Source organism: Brachyhypopomus gauderio, chromosome 17 (genome assembly GCF_052324685.1).
Source record: "Brachyhypopomus gauderio isolate BG-103 chromosome 17, BGAUD_0.2, whole genome shotgun sequence".
NCBI lineage: Eukaryota > Metazoa > Chordata > Actinopteri > Gymnotiformes > Hypopomidae > Brachyhypopomus > Brachyhypopomus gauderio.
In genome coordinates, this window is record NC_135227.1 from 11644347 (window position 1) to 11665980 (window position 21634).

General features: G+C 43.2%; 1 long non-coding RNA gene across 2 annotated transcripts; it reads left to right on the forward strand.

Annotated features, from left to right (window-relative positions):
- Nucleotides 1–3001: 3001 nt before the first annotated feature.
- On the forward strand, nt 3002–20860 carry LOC143480805 (uncharacterized). Of its 2 annotated transcripts, XR_013121885.1 has the most exons (4): nt 3036–3120; nt 13931–14015; nt 19493–19597; nt 19710–20860. It is a non-coding gene; the product is annotated as an uncharacterized LOC143480805 (long non-coding RNA). The 2 variants fall into 2 exon arrangements; XR_013121886.1 differs by lacking the exon at nt 13931–14015 and having other exon boundaries at nt 3002–3120.
- The last annotated feature ends 774 nt before the right edge of the window (nt 20861–21634 follow it).

Sequence of the window (21634 nt, forward strand, 5' to 3'; positions counted from 1 at the left end):
GAGCATATGAAGACATCCTGTGAATTTACTTCATATTTGTTCCATTTCAAGTACAAATTGCTGGACTACAGAGCCAAAATAAATAAGGTTGTCATTGTTCAGTGACAGTGTGTGTGCCTGCACATAATAATTAAGAATGACAACTGAATAATCTAGAACGCAACTTAATAATCTACAATAACAATTTCATTTTTATAATCACAGGCATCCCATATCCCATCCTATATCTCATTCTTTCTGTGACAGAGAAAGAGAGAGGAAGGCTAGATAAATGATAGAACAAGAGATGGGTGTGTGTGTGTGTGTGTGTGTGTGTGTGTGAGAGAGAGAGAGAGAGAGAGAGAGAGAGAGAGACTGACAAAGAGTCAGAGACTCTGTATGTGACACACTGAGAGAGAACCTGGAGACATAATCAAAGTATTATGTTCATCCTATGAATGTATTTTTCCCTACAGTATGTTTGCCTACTTTTTCTAAGTAGGGTTTATCATAAATTCTTCTTTCTGCTAATAACTATTGGACGATTGCGTCATTTATTTTGACCTATTTTTTAATCTATTTTCCTATTTGGAATGAAAATTATACAGGATTTTAAAAACAGAAATTTTACACACTAGAACTCTGCAAGGCCCATAATGGACACCTGATCAGAGACGCTTCAGTTCCACCACATTATCCACTGCGTTAGCAACTATGACGATGGACAGAGTGGAAGTCTGGAAAGGTTTCTTTAATTTCCTCCATGTAACATTTGTAGCACTAAAGAGAAGGCTCAGTGAAAAACATGGCTCATATTCCTTCCAGTGAAGAATGGGATTCATATTCCAGTGAAGAATGGGGTTGATATTCCAGCAAAAAAGGGGTTCGTATTCCAGTGAAAAAGGGGTTCGTATTCCAGTGCAGTGCTATATGCTGAGTGTATGTCACAGAGTTAGACCAAGCCAAAGTGACATGAAGTGAAAACCACTCCTTCACCCTGTAGCGCCTCAACAGTCTTGCGGTGTGTTTTGTGTGGGTGGATGGGTGTATATATTTGTGTATGTATGTGTGTGTGTGTGTGTGTGTGTGTGTGTGTGTGTGTGTGTGTGTGTGTGTGTGTGTGTGTGTGTTTGTGTGTGATGCGATGCCTTGCTGAGGTGATACGAGATCTGAAGTGCCAAGGAACCAATCGCGGTAACCACTTATTACCAAGGAACAGCTATGGCTACGTGCAGCTCCGCACAGTGTTTTGTGGCAATGTGTGGGTGTGTGTACATGCATGTGTTTGTTCATGTTTATATGTCTGTAACTCTGTGTGTGTGTGTGTGTGTGTGTGTGTGTGTGTGTGTGTGTGTGTGTGTGTGTGTGTGTGTGTGTGTGTGTGTGTGTGTGTGTGTGTGTGTGTGTGTGTGTGTATGTGTGAGAGAGTTTTGGAGGAGGCTTCTGCTAGGGTGAGTCAGTGGAACAAAAGGTTAGAAGGTTAGACTTGTGGCATCTCTGAGCAGACAGTTGACCACGATAGTTTTAGCCACCCGCTTTCCCGTTTTTCAAATCAACACTACAGATATGCATGCACGCACGCACACATATACACACACTCAACCTCCCCTTTCCTTTATCTACAAAACCCTTCACCCCCCCCCCCCTCCCCCCTCGATGAGTGAGTTGTTAGCCTTGGCAGCCTGCCCACCGCACCCTTTCAGCGTATGGCCCACGATTGTTTTTCTTTCTCTTTCTTTCACTCACTTCACCTCTCCTTCTCTCCCTCTCTCTTTCTCTCTCTCCAAATCTCATGTTACAAGTACAAGACCAGCTCCAGAAGGGATCTTCATGCAGAGATAGGGTGCGTGTATATGTGTGTGAGTGAGTTAGGGAAAGCTAGCAAGCCGCAGGCTCAATGACACGATTCCCTTCCACCGATATTATTTATTGTTCCTTTTAATAACCCTGGGGTCCAGTCAGTGTATCTTGCCTCTGCAGTTTTGAATTCACCGTAATATCGCCGTAACAGGTCGAACACGAGAAAGACTTCACCCGATTGCCTAACTGCTCAGCCGACGTGCTGCCGTGATAACGTGTAAAGTAGGACAGTGTTTTTCGCTGCTGTAAATTTGCGTCTATCTGTATTTCTCAATCTCACACCCACACCCACACATACGGACTGCATCCAATGCGTGCACGTATTTTTAGCAACTTGCAGTGGCAGGTCGTTAGTCACTGCGCTGCCGGTTCTAGTTGGCTGTTCTGGTCAGCGTGTCCCCGCGTCACACGCCGTGTTCACGTGTGCTGGCCTACATCCGCTGTAAGACGTACAGCGAACGAGGGGCAGTTAACATTTTTCAAATGAGATCATGCCAGCTGGTCCTGTTGATGGCAACAGCCATTTTCAGTTTACAGAAGACCAGGGCAAATGTATCACGTCTTAATCGACATGTCGTGCAATAGATCCACGTGTGTCATGACACGTGGATGACACAAATACCAGCATGCAATGCACAAAACATGCGATCGTAGTAGGATCCCAGCCTTTTTTCTGAATGAAATATATGTTCCAAGAAGACAATTGTGAAACGTTCGGATAATTAGGGAGCTTTATGAAAATGTAAGGTATCATTACTCGTATTGTAATTGAAATAATGCATAATGCGAGGCTGTGGAATTATTCTCTTGTACATGAAATGAAAATGTGCAATCTTACTACTAGAGGGAGAGTTAGATACATATTAATATAAAAGCGTATAAGTACTAACATCTATGCCCTTCACGTTCAGATTAAACGTGTGCTCTCCGTCACTAGCGCAGCGAGTCAGGCAGGTTTCACGCAGCTGGACGTTTTTGCGGTCACGTCACAAGAAAGCAGCGCAGAAATAAATGTATTATTAGCAATAAAAAGGCTAGGTTAATGGTGGTGTGATAGTAAACCGAAACAACGCTATACGTTTGGGAGGGCACCGAGTGAGAAAGACGACCAGCCACGGGGTAGAGGGAGTGAGAATGGGAGGGGAGAGAAAGAGCAAGGGAGGAAAAACTGGTTTCAGGAGCACAGCTGTGGCCTCCCGCCTGTTATTTATATACGCCAGCAATAAGACTCGATTAGGAGAAGGAGATAAGGAGTTTGGAAAGAAAGCCAAAGATATGGAAGTAAGAGTGTTTACACTCACACTCTCACGTTTACATGTCTTTATCACCCGTGTTATTACTTTAAAAGCATTTCATTTTCATATCGCATTTAGTGCCACGATATTTATATCAGTTTTTATTTTTATTTTGTATGGACAAAAGGTACTTTTTGTTGAGTTGTCAGGCGTTAATTATAATGATGTGTATGGTTCTCTGTGGTAATACGAGCTCATGTTTGTGTGGTTCCAGATGACTAATGATAACAACACTCTTTGTCATCACTAGAGTATCAGTTTGTAAGAAAAGTTCAATGTAGTTTGGCGATGTATCTCAGATGTACTGGTGATTCTTTGCCCTGAGCTGAAGTGCCCGTTCACATGCCTCTGCTCAGCACTAAAGATACAGTAACTTCATCCCTTCAGAAGTGCCCGTCTAGATTATGCAACGTTCAGCGCACATCACTCCACAGGTTACCCACCCCCATCTCACATTCAATATCAATTCCTAGGCGTCTCACAGCCATTCAGAGGCATGGCTCTAGTAGTCTGATTGATCTTCCATGTGTCCACATACCCCTCCTACGCAGATGTGCTGATTCTGGTTTCTACTTGTGTCCCCTGTTAACTTCCGTTTCACATCATGGTACTGAAACAATTACCACATTTTGATGTTATTTTCACTTTTAAGTGACCCTTAGTACCCAAGAGTGGATGCAATGTGGGATGTTGCAACAAAACTGCATATAGTGTATTATTGAATTGCATCTGTGTTAAATGGAAGGCAGTGGAGAGTCCACTAATTAAAAGCTAGCTACCTAGCTATTTAATAACACCTACTATTAACACTTTAATATATTTAGTCCCACTCTTAGTAAAAGCTTTGGTAACCGCATAACTGTAAATGTACCATGTTGTCACGGAACAGCTCCGGACCCCTCCCTGTGGGCGTGTGTCTACGTCGTCTGCGTCTTGCCGTCTGCGTCTTGCCGTCTGCGTCTGTGGCTCCTCGTGGGTGTGGTTGTGTCTGCGTGTGTTCATTCGTCCCACCTGTGGCCCGTCTCGTAATCACTCGGGGCTCATGTAGTTTGTCTATTTAATGTGCGTTCGCGCAGTGTCGTGTGCTTGTCGTTGTCTTTAGTTTGCACGTTGCATGTGTGTGAGTTTCAGTGTTTTCTGTGCGCGTATTGCGCAACACAAACGTTAATAAAGCAGTGACGTTGGCTGCGTATGCAAGGATCCGTGTCTCGTCCTTCACACTGCACCCCAGCGTTACAGAACGACAAGCCTCGTTGAGACACCAGGACAATGCCCGGCTATAAGCCCAAGTCCAAGAAGGGGAAGAAGAAACCCAGCAAGCGGCATCACCGCACTTCGCCCTCGTCTTCACGGGGAAGCTCGCCCATCCGGGTCGGCGTCCTCGAGTGGCACGAGACGGGTACGCCACCAGAGGGTGACCGTGGAGTGGAGGAACACCAGCCCCCGCGGGACAAGACCACGCCTACGCTGGCGCAGCTGGAGGGAGACCCGGTATGTGCGTCCCTGCTGCGTCACGCTCGGAAGCACCTGAACCCCGAGGCGGCGGAGGGGCTCCGCCAGGAGGCGGTGCGAATATGGAGGGTGTATCACCCCTCGTCCTCCAGGGAGCCCTCACCCCTGCGGGTACACGCCGTTGAGCTCTGCGGGTTGATGAGGAACCCCGAGAGCGAGCTGGAGGAGGGGGACTCCTCGGGCGGGGAGTCGGAGCCGGACTACGGTGGAGGGGACTACCCTCCGTCGTTGGACGGTGTCTCCACCGTGGACTACGGTGGAGGGGACTACCCTCCGTCATTAGACGACGTCTCCACCGTGGACTACGGTGGAGAGGACTACCCTCCGTCATTAGACGACGTCTCCACCGTGGACTACGGTGGAGAGGACTACCCTCCGTCATTGGACGACGCCTCCACCGTGGACTATGGTGGAGACTACCCTCCGTCCGAGGGCTCCGGTAGCGGAGAGGACGAGGAGAGCCTCCCCCCCTCTGAACTTTCGGTCGAGACCACGAAGGGGAAGTGGACCCCCTCTTCCGACCGCTCCAGTGACAGCGAGATGGACTGTGCCCGGGGTGACAGCCCGGCAGTGTTAATTTTGACAGCAATTTTTGATTTAGTTTTAGTCTTAGTCTTTTGACTAAAATGTCATTTAGTTTTAGTCATAATTTAGTCTTTGGATTTGTTTTAGTCTTAGTCTAATTTTTGTCGACTAATTATCATTAGAATTTAGTCGACTAATTATTCAAAGAACTTAGTTGACTAAAATATATATAGTGTAATAGTCATTATATACTCTTGCACAAAATGAAACATTTATTAACCAGTTACAGAATATTATTGTTTGTATTTGCAATATATACAAAAACTAATTTCCAAACAACTTTTTTGACCTGAACTTATAGTTATTGAGCATAACAATAATAAACCATTGATGACCAGTAGGTCCGATCTACCTGAAAAGCATATGTAGTTTATGAACAATGCATATTACATTGTATATAAAACTGGGTGCCGTAAAAACAACAATGTCATAGACCGCTGATATAGTTTCATTTGTCGTATTTTTCCCGACATCATTGTCACACATGGTTTACACACCGTATTCTTTTTCTCAAAGTCAAAGGAGAAATGTGTCCATATATCGCCGCTCATCTTTCTCCCTGCTGACATTGTCGAGTTAACGTCGAGTTGAATTTCAGGAGTGGCCACAGTTCACAGGCTGGTATGGTCTTCCCGGGTTCTGTGCGATGTGAAGACGTTAGTTCTGATTGGACGGTTACCCGGTTTGTCCCGCCTATCCGTGTACGCTAAAGTAGTTACAGCTGGATCTCTTCTTAACTTATCAGGTCCTTTACCTCACTAAACTAAATCAGGTCTGATTAGATGTCGTCGCTGGCCAATATTTTCGTCTCGTTTTTACTCGTTGACGAAAATGTCCATTAATTTCGTCATCGTTTTTATCCCTTCGCATAGTTTTTTATTTAGTTTCGTCTCGTTTTCGTCGTGAAAAAAGGTTCGTTGACGAAAACTATGACGAAAATTATTCGTCAACGAAATTAACACTGCAGCCCGGAGCGACCCATGGACTGGAGCCAAGGAGAAGAGGGGGAGGATATGGAGACCGAGGGGGACCGTCCGCACAGCCCGTTCGGCACGACCGCCAGCAGCGCTGCGTCCGACGCGTCCTTCAGCCGAGCAGCACCCGGCACGTCAGCCGGCCGAGCAGCACCCGGCACGTCAGCCGGCCGAGCAGCACCCGGCACGTCAGCCGGCCGCGCAGCACCCGGCACGTCAGCCGGCCGCGCAGCACCCGGCACGTCAGCCGGCCGCGCAGCACCCAGTGGAGGAGCTGCAGCTACGGCTGGAGGTGGAAAGGTGCCCGCAGCTCCCGATCTCTCGCTCCTCTGGGCTCTCGTCTTGGCGCGTAGCTGGGCGCCTGTTTCATGTTTGTGTGTGCCTGTGTTCGTAAGTCTTCCAGTATGTGTGCCCAATCCGTTATTCCCTTTCGTGCCTCTGTGTGTCAGTGTGCCAGTCTGTGTGTTGGTGAACGTCCCGTTGAGTGTGTCTAACGTGTTTTCCCCCGTCTTCCCAGGGAGGGTGTTTTAGGGGGTTCGTGGCGGTCCTGCCGTCGGGGGTGACGGCTCTCGGAGGCTCGTAGACCAGCGGCTCCGGACCTGCCCGTCGGTGTAGGTTCGGGGCATTCCTGCTGCGCCGGACGCTCCGGGAGTAGCGAGCCCCTGGTGGCGGGTTCTGTCACGGAACAGCTCCGGACCCCTCCCTGTGGGCGTGTGTCTACGTCGTCTGCGTCTTGCCGTCTGCGTCTGTGGCTCCTCGTGGGTGTGGTTGTGTCTGCGTGTGTTCATTCGTCCCACCTGTGGCCCGTCTCGTAATCACTCGGGGCTCATGTAGTTTGTCTATTTAATGTGCGTTCGCGCAGTGTCGTGTGCTTGTCGTTGTCTTTAGTTTGCACGTTGCATGTGTGTGAGTTTCAGTGTTTTCTGTGCGCGTATTGCGCAACACAAACGTTAATAAAGCAGTGACGTTGGCTGCGTATGCAAGGATCCGTGTCTCGTCCTTCACACTGCACCCCAGTGTTACACATGTATTATATGTAGGTGCTGTTTTTTTTTTTAGATTGTGACTTACATGTTTCTAAAATACAGCGAACTATCATATATAAACATAAAACCATTCATGAAAGAACCTCAAGGGTTTTACTGCATGAGTCTGTTATTTCTATTATGTGTGTAACATCGTACTATAGGGAGGTGATGCAGGTGCTGGACTGGGTAGGGTACAGCTGTGGATTCTGATGGTACTGTGGATTCTGACGGCAACTGGTCCATGCAGTACTGTCCTTTTTGTACTGCACATGTGTAGCAGGGGCAAGGGCCCAAGGCCTGGGTTGAGAATCACCATTTTCGTTCCAGTCAAGGACATCTGTGACCCTGCACAGTTTAGTTCTAACCATAATCTAACCTGACCCAGTTAATGAAGGCCTTTGCAGTAGCTTCTAAATATTGGAGCCTAGAGGGTTGGACCTAAATTCTTCAGGGTGGTAGGTGTCCAACACCAGGCCTGGTGTAATGGCTTCCACATTTCGTTAGTGCATTTTGGAATTCACTCCTGCAAAATTTCAGTAACATCTCACTATATCATCCTTCAAATTACCACTAAAACCACATTTCTTTAGCAGCGTCATCTCTAAATACTTTTACATTGATTAGAAATATTGTATTTCTAATATTGTAAACCACTCCCACATACAGTGTGTAAATGTTTTTATACGCAAAAGCATGTGTCTCCCAAATGATAGTTAGTGTTTTTGTGTACTGTTGTTCTATCTTGTTGTTTTCCAATATACAGTAAAGTTTCCTGTTTGAAAGGCATCTTTTGCTGTTACCATTGTGTACCACTGTACAAACTAATTTCAAATTCAGATGACTTACACAGATTTACATCAGAAGACATATGTAGTACATGAATGTCCTACCAGGCTACAAGAAGTTTAACATACATTCACAGCCTGTGGTGTCTGTCCTGTGATACTATTGTGGAGAGAGAGGGGGGGGGAGGGAGAGAGAGAGAGAGAGAGAGAGAGAGAGAGAGAGAGAGACAATATGTTTATAGTCCCTGAAGCACCTCCTCTCAAACATAGCAGCTATAATTACTAGCTAATGCTAAACTGTCATTTTTTTCTGGGTCACACCATTTTGTCTTTAATTGCAATATGATGCCTGAGTAACACCACAGCTGCTAGTCTTCAAATGGTCTATACTTCCCCCTCACTGACTACCCTCCCATCTTTTTTTTATTTAAACCCTCCTACTGTTGTAAACAATTTAATGCAATATTTTATAGCGCATGTATTTTTTTGTAATACAGCTCATCCGTTGTCAGGTGATTCACAGATGCAGTTTAGTAAGCCGTATTCGACAAAAACAAACCCATACAACTTCTCTGGCTATGAACAGATCTCAGTGGAAAGTTTTTTTGCATCCCCTTACTCTCCTATCCAAACAAGCCTGGGGGCTGGTACTGTGAAGGGAGCCTTGCGTCCCCATTGGATAAACAAATAAATTTGTCCCATGTGACATCGATTTGGGGCTCAGTTCCACTGCTGTGTTTGTTTTCCATGCTAGTGTAATTAACAAAAAAAAATCCAAGCAACCTAATAACAGCCATGCTTTTAAATCAAACCCATCCCATAAAGAGAAGCAGGGCTGTGGAGATTGTGGGATTGTCAGACCCACTGTAGTGAGGCCATGTCATTTACATTCAGCAGAGCATGGCAGTGCACACTGAGTATTAGCTGGACTTTTGGAGTCCAGCCAAGTGCAGTCACAGCCTAATTGCTTGACCCCCCCTCCCCCCATGTAAGGAGAATCGCTCAGCAGACTCTAGGGCTATTGTTGGGAACTCGAGAAGAACACTACAGCTCTTTATGCTGAGAGAACTTTTTTTTTCTGTTTCACTGTATTTTATTTAAAAGTGAGTTTGTTAGGAACTGGATTAGTCGAAGTGCCACCAGCTTCTACAATGGATTCTCTCTGAGAGTTAGAGCAGGGGAAGAGAGAGTTATAGCAGGATAAAAACACAGCGCCTACTGGTCTCAGTCAGCATGATATGTGCAGAGGTGCAGAATCAATGCACTGAAACTCTACATGGAACAAGGCAAACTATGATGTAGTACGATGCTAGCTAGCATTACCCCTCTCCACAACAAGAGCTTGCAGTCCAATTTTGGGGCACCATAGCAGCCTACAAGATGTGCAACACATTCCGTTTGGTCACTTCTTTTGTCATCATTTATCAGTTTAGGGCAGCTGAAGAATGATCCAATTTGTTTCTGTGCGCCTTATCAACTTATCAAATAATATTAGAGCATTTAAAGGTTTTTTTATGATATTGGTTCTCATTTGTTTTCACCAACTTTGCATTCAATTACATTTCAGTGGAAGTGAATTTAAATCAAGATTTTGATTAACATAGATTAACATGTAGAGTAATAACACTCAGATCTGTTAGGGCCTGCTGACTGCACTCATTGTCATTATCAGAGACAAAATCAAGAATTGCCTGGAAGACAGTGCATAGAATCCCCCTGAATAAGGTGGTACTGAGTTTAATTGACTGCTCTTCTCTCTTTGGCAACAGTAAATTGCAGTGCAAGCTGGAACAGATTTGCCATTCTGCATATGGCCCCATGATGCAATGCTGAGTGGTGGTTATTCTACAGGGAATATTTGTCAGTTTCTAGGTTTCCAAGCAAGCTTCTACCTTTACATTACAGACAGTTCAAATGTTGTGTTCACTGGTCATTGCATGGATTATCTTAGGGCAAGCTCTTAGGAACTTCAGTTCTCTTAGGACATACAGCCCTTAGGACATACACTTCCAATCTGAACATGCCACAGGAAGTGATGTCAGATCAACCAATGGCAAGTCCATACAACTCCATAGACCAAGTCCATACAACTCCAAGTTCATGAGAGCCTGGCTAATCCTGTGGAATCATACAGAACAATGCAGAAACAATAGTAACACACTGAATAACAATAACACACCATATAATTATTATTTACAATTGTTTTATTTCCTGTTTTTGATCAGAATTTGCAGCCTTTCCGATTATGTGCTTATTGCATAAACACAGATCTGGTAGTAAGTGTACTCACGTTGAAGACCTCAACAGCTATGTCAAACCTATTTAGTCACAAACAAACAATGTGCATAGTAACTAGGAAATTAAGAGCACATGTGTAATATTTTAGATTGTGGTCAGTAGTTCAAATTCTTTCATTCTAATGGTGATTCTAAGATATTTCTCTCTCACTCTGCAGAGTGAATGTCTCCAAACCTGGTTCATATGCTCTCTACTAGATCTGTATGGCTCTGCTGGATCACAGAATTAAGCACTTTGATTAGTCACCTATACCACAGGGTCTCTACACACTACATGCATTGTGTACTTCCACTCCCGGTATTAGTAATTTTACTGGATAAAGTACAAAAGCTTGCATGTAGTTCATTTAACTTTGTGGTAAAACTATAGGTGTTAGGCAACGACCAGTAATGAAAATAGTCAAATATAAGTTATAAAATGAACACAAAAGTCAAATAATCAAATAATATCTGCAGTAGTCATTCTGAAGCTTATGCACCCTGAAAGGTACTTTCATAAGACAACCACTAAGTCTTGCCACAATCAACCTCAAGTCAGCAAGGCAGAGTGGCATACCACATCCTTTGCCACCTGCAGACTTCTGGGTAAAGACATAAACGTATTATTATTATCATGTGAGCCATATCATTGAATCTAGCAGAGGGCTGAGTCTCATCTTTCGATACAAATGATTAAATATGTCAGATGAGTAAGCCATGATCGCTGAAGTCTTCTTTATGAAGTGATATAGATATAGCATCAGAGGTACAGATTATATTGAGAATATACAGTCACCGGCCACTTTATTAGGTACCTGTCCAACTGCTCATTAACACAAATGTCAGCCAATCACATGGCAGCAACATTTAGGCATGTAGACATGGTCAAGACAATCTACTGCAGTTCAAACCGAGCATCAGAATGGGGAAGAAAGGTGATTTAAGTGACTTTGAATGTGGCATGGTTGTTGGTGCCAGATGGGCTGGTCTGAGTATTTCAGAAACTGCTGATCTACTGGGATTTTCACAACCATCTCTAGCATTTACAGAGAATGGTCCGAAAAAGAGAAAATATCCATTGAGCAGCAATTCTATGGGCGCAAATGCCTTGTTGAGTCTCGATTTCTTCTTTGGGCCCATTAGTATCAATTGAGCATCATGTCAACACCACAGCCTACCTGAGTATTGTTGCTGACCATGTCCATCCCATTATGACCACAGTGTACCATCCTTCCAGCCATGGACGTAATTTTGATTTCAAAAGTGGGGGGGACATGGATTCGTCGCTATTTAAATATTTGGTTTTAACCGTAAAAACTGGGGGGCACCAAAACCGGCTTTTGAAAAAGTGGGGGGGGACATGTCCCCCCCCCCCCCCCCCCCCCCCAAATTACGTCCGTGCTTCCAGCAGGATAACATGCCATGTCTTATAGCGCAAATAATCTCAGACTGATTTGTTGAGCACGACAATGAGGTCGCTGTACTTGAATGGCCTCCACAATCACCAGATCTCAACCCAATAGAGCACCTTTGGGATCTGGTACGTGGAACGGAAGATTCACATCTTGGATGTGCAGCCGACAAATCTGCAGCAACTGCGTGATGCTATCATGTCAATATGGACCAGACTCTCTGAGAAATGTTTCCAGTACATTTTTGAATCTATGCCATGTAGGATTAAGCCAGTTCTGAAGGCAAAAGGGGGTCCAACTCAGTACTAGCAAGGTGTACCTAATAAAGTGGCTGGTGAGAGTATTTTACTCCAACAAGAGCTTTGTATTTGAGCAAACACACATGGGGGGGGGGTGCACACTCCTTCATTTCTCGCGTGTGACAAAGTAGTTTGGAAGCCACATAGACTCATCTGATGGTGAAAGACCTTGTAATGTGTGATCCCCTGTTGCTGATAAGTAATGTAATGTGCAAACCACAATGACTCCAAGACACCAGGTTGTGTAGTGTGAACACTGATCTGGCCACTTTGAAACGTAGTAGTGTGACTGTGGCAATATTTGCTTGTTCGATTTTTTCCTGTTGCTGCGAGCATCGGGGAGCTTCTCGGATTGCGTCTTTGAACAATTCTCGCATAACAGAGAGCTGATTATCGAGGCCAGAGAAAACGCTGGTGTGGCTATGACCTGGGGTTTTATTCAGCAACCTCCAAAACCTGTATGGTGTGTACGCTGAATTCGGTATTAGCCGAGCGCTCAATGCACCCACTTCTCTCCTTTCACAGGCCTCTGGCGAACAGCATAATATTATGAGTTTGTGAATCGCAGACTGGCTGGTTGTTTATTCTGAACGTTTACTGCGTTCCAGATTAGCACTGGGAGGGGCACTTGAAAACCTATGATGAATGCTAATCAGTGACTCTCGTAATAATTTTGATAGATTTGAACATAACAACGCACTCTGAGATTTGAACACACTCTGAACTTTAAATGCAGATGGAAGGTCAGCAAAGACCAGCAGAATTCAGCTGCATTTTGTGTGTAAGCGTGGGTGTTTGGTATATGTGATTGAACCCTTCTGACAAAAAAAGGCCACCAGATGGACATGGGTTCTCTAGCGGCTGGTCCTTTAGCAGCCTATCTTTCTGTTTATTCACTCCAACTTCACAGGCTCTCTGCTTTTTCCGTTCTTTTTTTCAAAATAAAAGCATTTTATCAAAGAAACACAACATTATTTTTAGAACTAAAACTATGCACGTGAGCTGCTCAGATGTACATCTTGCGTGTCTATTAACATGGTGCATAAGCCTTGGTTTTCAGCAGGCTAATTCATTGTCACCTAAACACTGCTCAGGTTTGTGACTGTGCTAATCTTGTTGTGCTCCCTGAAAAACCCTGTGTTTTGCTTCTGCTCATCACAGTGGATTACAATAGAGCTTGAAGCTAAGATGACATAATCTCCTAGCATGTCACAACAGGGCAATAAAACAATAACTGACGGATAAATGACTCACCATGACTCCAAATTCCTTGGAGTTGTCAGTCACATATTAATCAGTATTTGTGTTCTCTACTACAGGGGTTCTCGACTGCAGTGCTTTAAGAGCACTGCAGCTGCAAGTGTCGGTTCCAGCCACACTTCACAACACCTCATATTACTAATCAGCTCTCCTTTACATCACTAATTGGAACCTAAATATTTAAATCGCCTATTGGGCTGGATTACTCTTTGCAGTCTTATAGTTACACATCCTTACTTTGGTTAGTGGAGCCACGTGATGCACCGTACTGTAGGCTATAGGGCCTACATAGATGAAATACACGTTCCATTTAATTCAACCACATTTCCCAATGGAATAATGCATGTCCCCATTTTACCATTTCAAAACATATCTTGAAGTAGATGTGCTGTTTTTTGTTGTTTTTACAGATTTACAAACACACATTTTAACACCCCACCCCTAAACTAATGTTTTAATGTTATTTTTAACTATTACCCAAATGCTAAAATGTTAAATTACAATTGTATAACCAATCAAATGAAAACAAATAATATAGCCATGAGACATTCCAAACATTTCAGACAAAAGGGCTTTGTTTTATGCTAACTGAACACATGCTGCATCTAAAGAGACGTAGCCTTGTCACATAATTTCCCTGACACTCTATATGCATACATTCCCAGGTGGAGTCAGTAGTAATGGCAGTGGGGATTTGCAGCGGTGCATGCTGGGGGGAGGGCGTGCCACAGCTGTCCAGATCTGCAGGAGGTGAGGATTGCGCAAAATCCACAACTTTGTTTATTGCCAACACCACTTGGCTGGAGTAGCGCAGAAGAGCTGGCTAGGGTCCAAGCCTGGAGTAAATCAGCACTGTCAGGGAGAAACAACAGCTTGTGAAGGGTGGAGAAAGGGAGAAACAAGGGCAGAGAGGTGGGGGTTGTGTTTTGAGAAACAATGGTTGGTCCAGGAAAAGAAAAAAAAGATTGTGAGGTGAAAGACAAAGGAGAGACGAAGGGCTGTTTTGAAACCTGATACTAAAACGTTTTTATTTTTTCGGTTTGATGCCTCTCCCGAAATGTTGAAATGCTTACGACGGACCCATCGCGTGAGCAGACGCAGGCAGAAATGTATCCACACATCACGAACCGATGTCTTTGGTTTAATCCCCCCCCCCCCCCCCCGCCACCACCTGTGCTTTCCCTGAAAACTTTTCCTTATCAAAGTGAGACACGCGAAACTGGTAATTTGACGTCTCGGTTTTCTAGCAGCCCCGGCAAAGTACGCTGGCTGTACTGGACTCTGTAGCCTGCAGGCATTATCTTCTTTTATCGTCTCACTCTCGAGGCACGCGCTGTCTCACAGCGAGCGTCTGTCTCGAGATCCGGCACGAGCAAACTTTTTCTCTCATTACCGTTCACCACATGCCAGGCGAACCAGGTGTGAACTCGACTCAGTCTCCTTTAAAAACAGAAAGAAGAAACGAGAGGAAAAGAGAGGAGCGACGGGACAGATCATATTCAATGCAGACACGCCCTTTTCGACAGCTTGTTTGTTGACAAAGAGATTGTTTCTTGGGTGGTGAAATTTACAACACAAATTAACTTCAACAAGTTAAGCGCCAAGAGCATGAATAAATATGAGGAGAAATACATTTGTAACACGTAGTTTGTTATGACACTGCGGAAAGTATGTGTTGTAGTATTATAGCAGTGTATATAGTGTCTCCTTTAAAGGAAGGTCTCTAGAAATTGTGTGCACAGCAATTCCCTGGAGTATGGGAAAAATAGAGTTCACTGGGTTCCTAATGGCGAGCTTGCCTTTCAGGCCCCTCCCCTTAACCGCAGGGCCGTGTGTGTGCGCGCGTGTGTCACAGCTGTGAGACTGGGAAATACTGCTTCTCATAGCCCAACAAAAGGGCTGTGCAGTTTGTGCTTGGTAAACAAAGTTAGCTATCTGATCGTCTGTGGAGAGCTTTGCAGAAACGCTAAGAACATAGCTTAATATATCAATAAATCACATTGTAGTTCCTTGTAACTCATTGGGTAGTAACATCAACAATTAAAAGAATTTCAGTCTTTTTCTGTGCATTTCAAAGATCTTCACAAAAACTATCTCTGATCTTAACTACGGTTATGAAACCTCATGGGTAATTTGAATCTGAAGTCCTGAGGGGGCTGGCTGGAACCATAAACACAGGATTGTCCCACCCTCGGTTTACTAGCACATAAAGACAACAGACCTGCAACTTGCACAAAGTCAACGTTTCTTATTTGGAATGTGATTGTGAGTCACATTTGCTGAGTCACAGTTACTATCTCTGCCTATTGTGTACTTTGTTCAGGTAGAAAGGCAGTGAAGAGTGTAAATCTCTATCTCTGTGCATAATCATCTGTCTGCCTGTCCGTCTTACGGCATTTATTTTAATGGCCTATTATCAGTATAGAGGCTTCTGTAATAGATGCAGTCTTATTTGCTAGTTTGGTGATAGCTTGAAAAGGAGAACAATAGAGCACTCAGTGCAAACACCACTTTAGGTCCCTCCCCATGAGTGTAAAGCATAGCTGTTTGCTAGCCTACACCTGTTCATTAATACAGTCCACGCCTCCAAATGTGGAAGAATGTGACTAACTTAATACGTAAAACACACACATGTTGTAAAGGGGTTAAATTGTTGGACTGAACAATAAAATTTGCAGAATGTAATCAACTTGGACCATGTCATGATTGCTGGTGGCAGACTAGTGTTTCCACAATATGAGAACAGTGGCGCAAAAAGGGGGTATGCAGCGTATGCGACGCATAGGGGCGCTGCACTAGAGGGGGCGCCAAATCGATGAGATATAATACTTAATTTGTGTCCATCTTATGTTCGCCCCCCCCCCCCCCCCCCCCCCCGTCAACAACTGTCTATTGATAGCCCAGATCTAGGACCTTTGTGAAATAGGCTGTTTACAGACACAAATGCAGGGTCTGCTTGAAAAGGCAAAAGTGGGATCTTCTAGGTACTAGATACATTACCTAATAACCTGAGTGTACTGTGAAAATAAATGCAGGGTTGTGATTTCTGTGGGCATCTAACAAGGATCTCATTGGAGATTAGGAAATAATTATTTAAAAGAACAAGTAAATCATTTTAAGGCATTACGTTTCCTTATAAATCTGCAGCAGGTGGAACAGAATCTGAAAGGTGGAGCATCTTGATAATCGAGCTGATGATTGGAGCCACCCGCTGCCGGCCCCAGAAACAGACTCCATTAGTAATCTTTAAGACTTTGATTTGGTTACATCAGGCGTTTGCTGAACAGGCTTGCTGCTGTAAGACTGCAGTTGATGTTTTCAGCTCAGCTTCTTTGCGAACTTAGGCATGGACATTTGCAGGGATGCAGGGACTGTAAGTCACAGATTTGAACTGTATAAGAATAGATGTCCTCACCCTTAATGTCTTGGTTTGGATAGGTCTCCTGGACTGTTGGAGGAGTTAACATACTCTACACACACAGTCAAACTTACTTCCTCTTTCAGTTATGCCTGGTGGGACCTAGATTGGATGACCCTGTTTCTATTTTGCAGTGCACTGACAAAACTACAAGTAATGGCCAATGATGAGAGGACACATTTAAACTGATGTAAATTATACACTTAAGGTAGTGCCTATAATCCAACACCTGTTTCTCCACAATCCCTCTTGAGAAGCTTCTGCTAATAAGGGTTGCCACAGCAACATCTCTAGCAACCTTTCGAAGGTACATGTGAAAGAAAAGGGCATAGCAATGCTCAGTGACAGTATAGAACTAATTTATGACTGTCAACATGATCGTAAATGTATACCTTTGCTTGTTGAAGGATGTATTACATTATTTTCTATGGCGGACTATCGGGCCCCTAGAATACCCATGCATGCTCCGAGAACAGCTGTCACTGAACCACCTGGCCCAGCCTAACACATTTAACTGGTTTGTTTGTTCCTCTCGGTTGCATGATGAAACTCTATGAGGAAAAGTAGATGTTCTTTGCTGAGAACACACTCTTGTGAAGACTTTTCACCTTTTTAGGGCTTTAATCGGATATGAGTTCTGTAATAGACTCGGGCTCTGGGCTGTGAAAGACACTCCAGTGAGTTTCATATGTCACACGGCTAGGGCTAAGACAAGTGTTTGGCCTCAGGTCGATGCATTTAGTATGGTTGAAGCCAGTAAGTTAATACCTGAGCAGCACAAGGGAGAGCAGATGAACACGCTTCCCTGCACAGTTCCTTCAGGGTGCGAGTCACAGGTTGTGTGCCCACACTTCCTACTGTACTTTCCCTCTTCAGACACTTCCCTATTTGCTCTGGTGTTCTTTTCAGTGCCGCTGGGCTGCGTGATGTGTAGTGCTTAAAACATCAGATGAGAAGCATGAGACGCACGTTTGAGTCCCTAAACCAGTAGGAGTCGCAGCCTCGGATACACTTGGCTTTGGATTGATTATTAACCTAATAATAACAAATTATTCATAACTCATTAATAATCAATGAATAACCAATGAATTAATCAATAAATAATGACTATGAAGATCTTAATTGAGAAATCAATCTGAATATGTAGTTATTTTAAGAGCTACTACCTTTTACAAGATATACAAACTTAAATATAAGGGTATGTTTGAGCCACTAAAACAATTGATGTACCTTCCCAGTAAACTTCCAGATATGCGTGAGGGACCTCAGGGTAATGAACAAGTTCAGGTCCTGCTGATTTACATATTTAATTTACATGACAGAATTAAAAACATTTTGTTTAAGCCTATGTTAAAATGTCAAAGGAATATATCCACACAGAGCAATAAAATGATAACATTCAGCTGTAGAGAGTGAGGGACTAGGTGGGGTAAGGGGGTTCTCCCCAGCTGTGCTCAACCAGTGTAACCTGTTCTGCCAATTACATCTCTTAACATTAGATGGTGAACTCTGGTAATAGTTCATGAAACAACTGCAGGGACTTTTACTGTTCAAGTGCAAACATACTAGGAAACAATAAAAAAAATGAGTCAGAAATCTGTGATGGATGGATGCTCTGTTTTGACTGTATGTTATTGTTTAGGTTATTGGGCTACCATGGTAATCAGCATTCAGTCTTGTTTACTTCAATCTTATTTTCAGTTTACTACATTTACTTACTAAGCCTTAAGCCATGAAGGCATGACTATCCATTATTTTAATATCCATAAGTACATTTTAAGTATACCAGTCTGTATGTCAGTCAACATTCCATATAACTAATTAATGTCAAACCCCACAATTATCTGTGCATTATTCACTTGGAATGGCCTTATTTTACTAGTGTAGTTTGGATTAGATTTCAAAGACAGTCAGTCGTTCAGGCTATGAATTAAAATATCAAACAAACAGAACAAAAATAATATAATAACAAACTGCCCCCCTGCCCATGTACTACAGTTTACACTACAACTTAGGCATTGCAACATTCACGTTGTAATGCACACTGTAATAACCAGTAATAATTAAATAAGAAGCTTGAAGACACAGAATTAAGAAAATATTATGACTAGATGACACCTGTCAAGGATGAATTATTTGGCACAGTGACCCCATTCAATCATCTTTGATTACTAAAACCTGTGGTTAATTTTCACACCCAACAGTTTCTGAATAAATACTTCCTTCTTTTGTGATCATTTAATGGAATGGTGCTTACTGCCCTGTGCATTAGCATGTCATCTCTCTGCTCCAGTATTCTTCCTGTTGCCCTTGTTTTTGTTATTACTGCTTTATTGTTTACTCATGTTTGTTACTAAAGCTTTGCACATTTTTATTCATTCCTGTTCTAGTCATCGTGTCACAGAAGACTTTCTTACATTAAACATAAATTCCTTGGGACAGTCCCTTTGTACTATAAGATAAATATTTATTGTGTTCTTTGTATCTTGAATGCGTCACTACATTAGCTGTGCTTGTCATACTATCATACTGACTGGCAGAGCTTTTGATTGTGCAGTACTGCACATGGAACAGCCATGCCTGTCAACACTGATAAGTTTATCATCAGCTCTACTGTGTTCAAACATCCGACAAAAAGCAAAGAACCCAGTGAATGTCTGTAACCCTTTCCGGAGTGGACAAGTTGGCCACTAACCATACGCTTGCCTTCTGAAACTGCATAATAAGTGTGTCTGGAAAGAGGAAGTGTAAACATTACAAGAGGAAGTGGAAATATAGCTGACCTGTCGTAATGACTCTCTGCCTTTAGATGTGTTGATTACCCCAACCCTCTGGATACATGAGAAAGTGGAGCTTCAGGACGGTAAACCCAAGTAGCAACCTCAATTCGACCCATAGCCCTGAAGCCTTTGAGGTAAGGAAGACCTGACACTCATCTGAGGACAGGAAGAAAAGACTGGGAGGTTGCCACAACATGACCTCTAGGACCTTACCTTTAACCTTCTGTCTTTTGTTTCTGACCACAGGACAGACTGGACTCTACTGAGTGGATATTATTTGGTGGCAAATCAGTCCCAATACAGCAGTGACATTGACATAGTCAATGCCAGTGTGTTTTGTGCTGGTATAAACGTATCATTTAGTTTTGTTCGAGTTTTTAACATGTAAATGTCAAAGACAACTGGGTTGAACGTGGTCTTCCAAAGAAAGTACTGAAGGATTGCTAACAAAATTGTATGGACATACTTCCCATTTGATGTTTGTGAGGTTCTTCTTGATTGAAGAAAAATACAGTGACCACTGTGCTTTCAATAAGAGCACTATAAAGTTGTGTGGAGAGTGCAAGCTGCAATTGCACAGACCATACACACTGATCCTGATCTTCTCCACAACATTCTGAAACTACAAGCATTTGATCATTCCTTATGGAATGGCCAGTGCAGCATCTGAGGTTCAAGGCTTTGTTACCAAGGTCCTCAATGACATCCGCATTTGGTTTGGTACACTGTTCATGTGAAGACAGTATTGGCAAGGTACTGAAACACAAGTTGTACGTCAATTAGTTTCAGTTTCACATACCATTTGTCTGTCAGCTGAGATGTTTCTGCCATCTCATTACTGCTGGCTGTCCAAGTGTGTTGCGCCGTGTCCACTGTGTACTCAAGCTATGGTCCATAACAGTGTCCAGCAAGGCCTTTAAAATGGTTTATTTTTCCATAACAGGAAGATGATGCCATCTATTGATGGCCTTTGCATCTCATAGAATCAGAGTCAACAGTACAATCCTGGTGGCTGTCACGTTCCCCTCGGCAACCCCTCTTGTTTTGGTTTGGTTTGTTTCTTGGTTTCCTCTTTGTGTGCTTTTATTCTGAAATTCCTTATTGTGTCTGGTTTCACGTCCCTCCTTGTACTCTGCCCCCCTCGTTATGGTCTTCAGGTGTGTCTCGTTTGGTTCTTGGTTTGACTGTGTATTTTAGTCCTGCATTTTGCCAATGGTTTTATCGCATATATGCAAGTTTGTATGCTCTGTTTGTGCTTCTAGTGTTTCACTCTTGTCTATATAGTCATACTCCATCACGGGAGACATTATGTATTTACATCAATATGCATTTCTAACATCATGCATTTACTGTGAATAAAGCTGTGTCTTTATGGTCTTCGTGAGAATGCATCTCTGCACAGGTATATTTTCATTACTTCTTGCAGATATTCAGGCCCTATTGAAATGCAGTACAAACCTTCAAATGAAATTTTGAATAGCTATGGCTTTTCAAATTGAAGCAAGTGGATTCACTGCCTGTTGCTGCATTTCAGTCAGTGCATTGTGGGAATGTATTGCATATGTTACAAGTATACAGTAATTGTGCCAAATGGAATGGGATCTGTCTAGTGTTTTGTTCTGATAAGAAAATGACTGGCATACTACTGTCACCTTTATTGTGTGAAGGAAGTTAAAATACCTACTTGAATTTCAGTCAATAGTTTTCACTGAATTTTAGAATAGCACAATTGTTTTTGTTTAGGAAGTGCATTATTGCTTTATTGATATCATTTCAAAGTATCAATTTTTCAATACACTATTCACTATACAACAAGCGTTTGCTTTCAAAGCATAGTTTTTAGAACATGTTAGTTTGCTAGAAACGAATGCTGTCTCTATTACTTTGTCAGAGCAAAATGACTATTTGAGGGGAATGAATTGAGTGAGTGCTATAAACCAGTAATTATGCAATTACCTCACAGCTAGTGTAAACTGCATCAGCTGTTGCTGCTTTGAGTGGGAGGTGCTGAAGCTTCTTTAGTGGCCATTACTGTGTTCACTTAATAGCTATGGGTGCTTTGGGTGTCAAGAGTCCACTTTATTGCCATATCAATTGCACATGTGTACAAGATAAATGAACTAGAGTCCCCAGGTTACCATGTTACATGACACATGGACAATAATAAATAG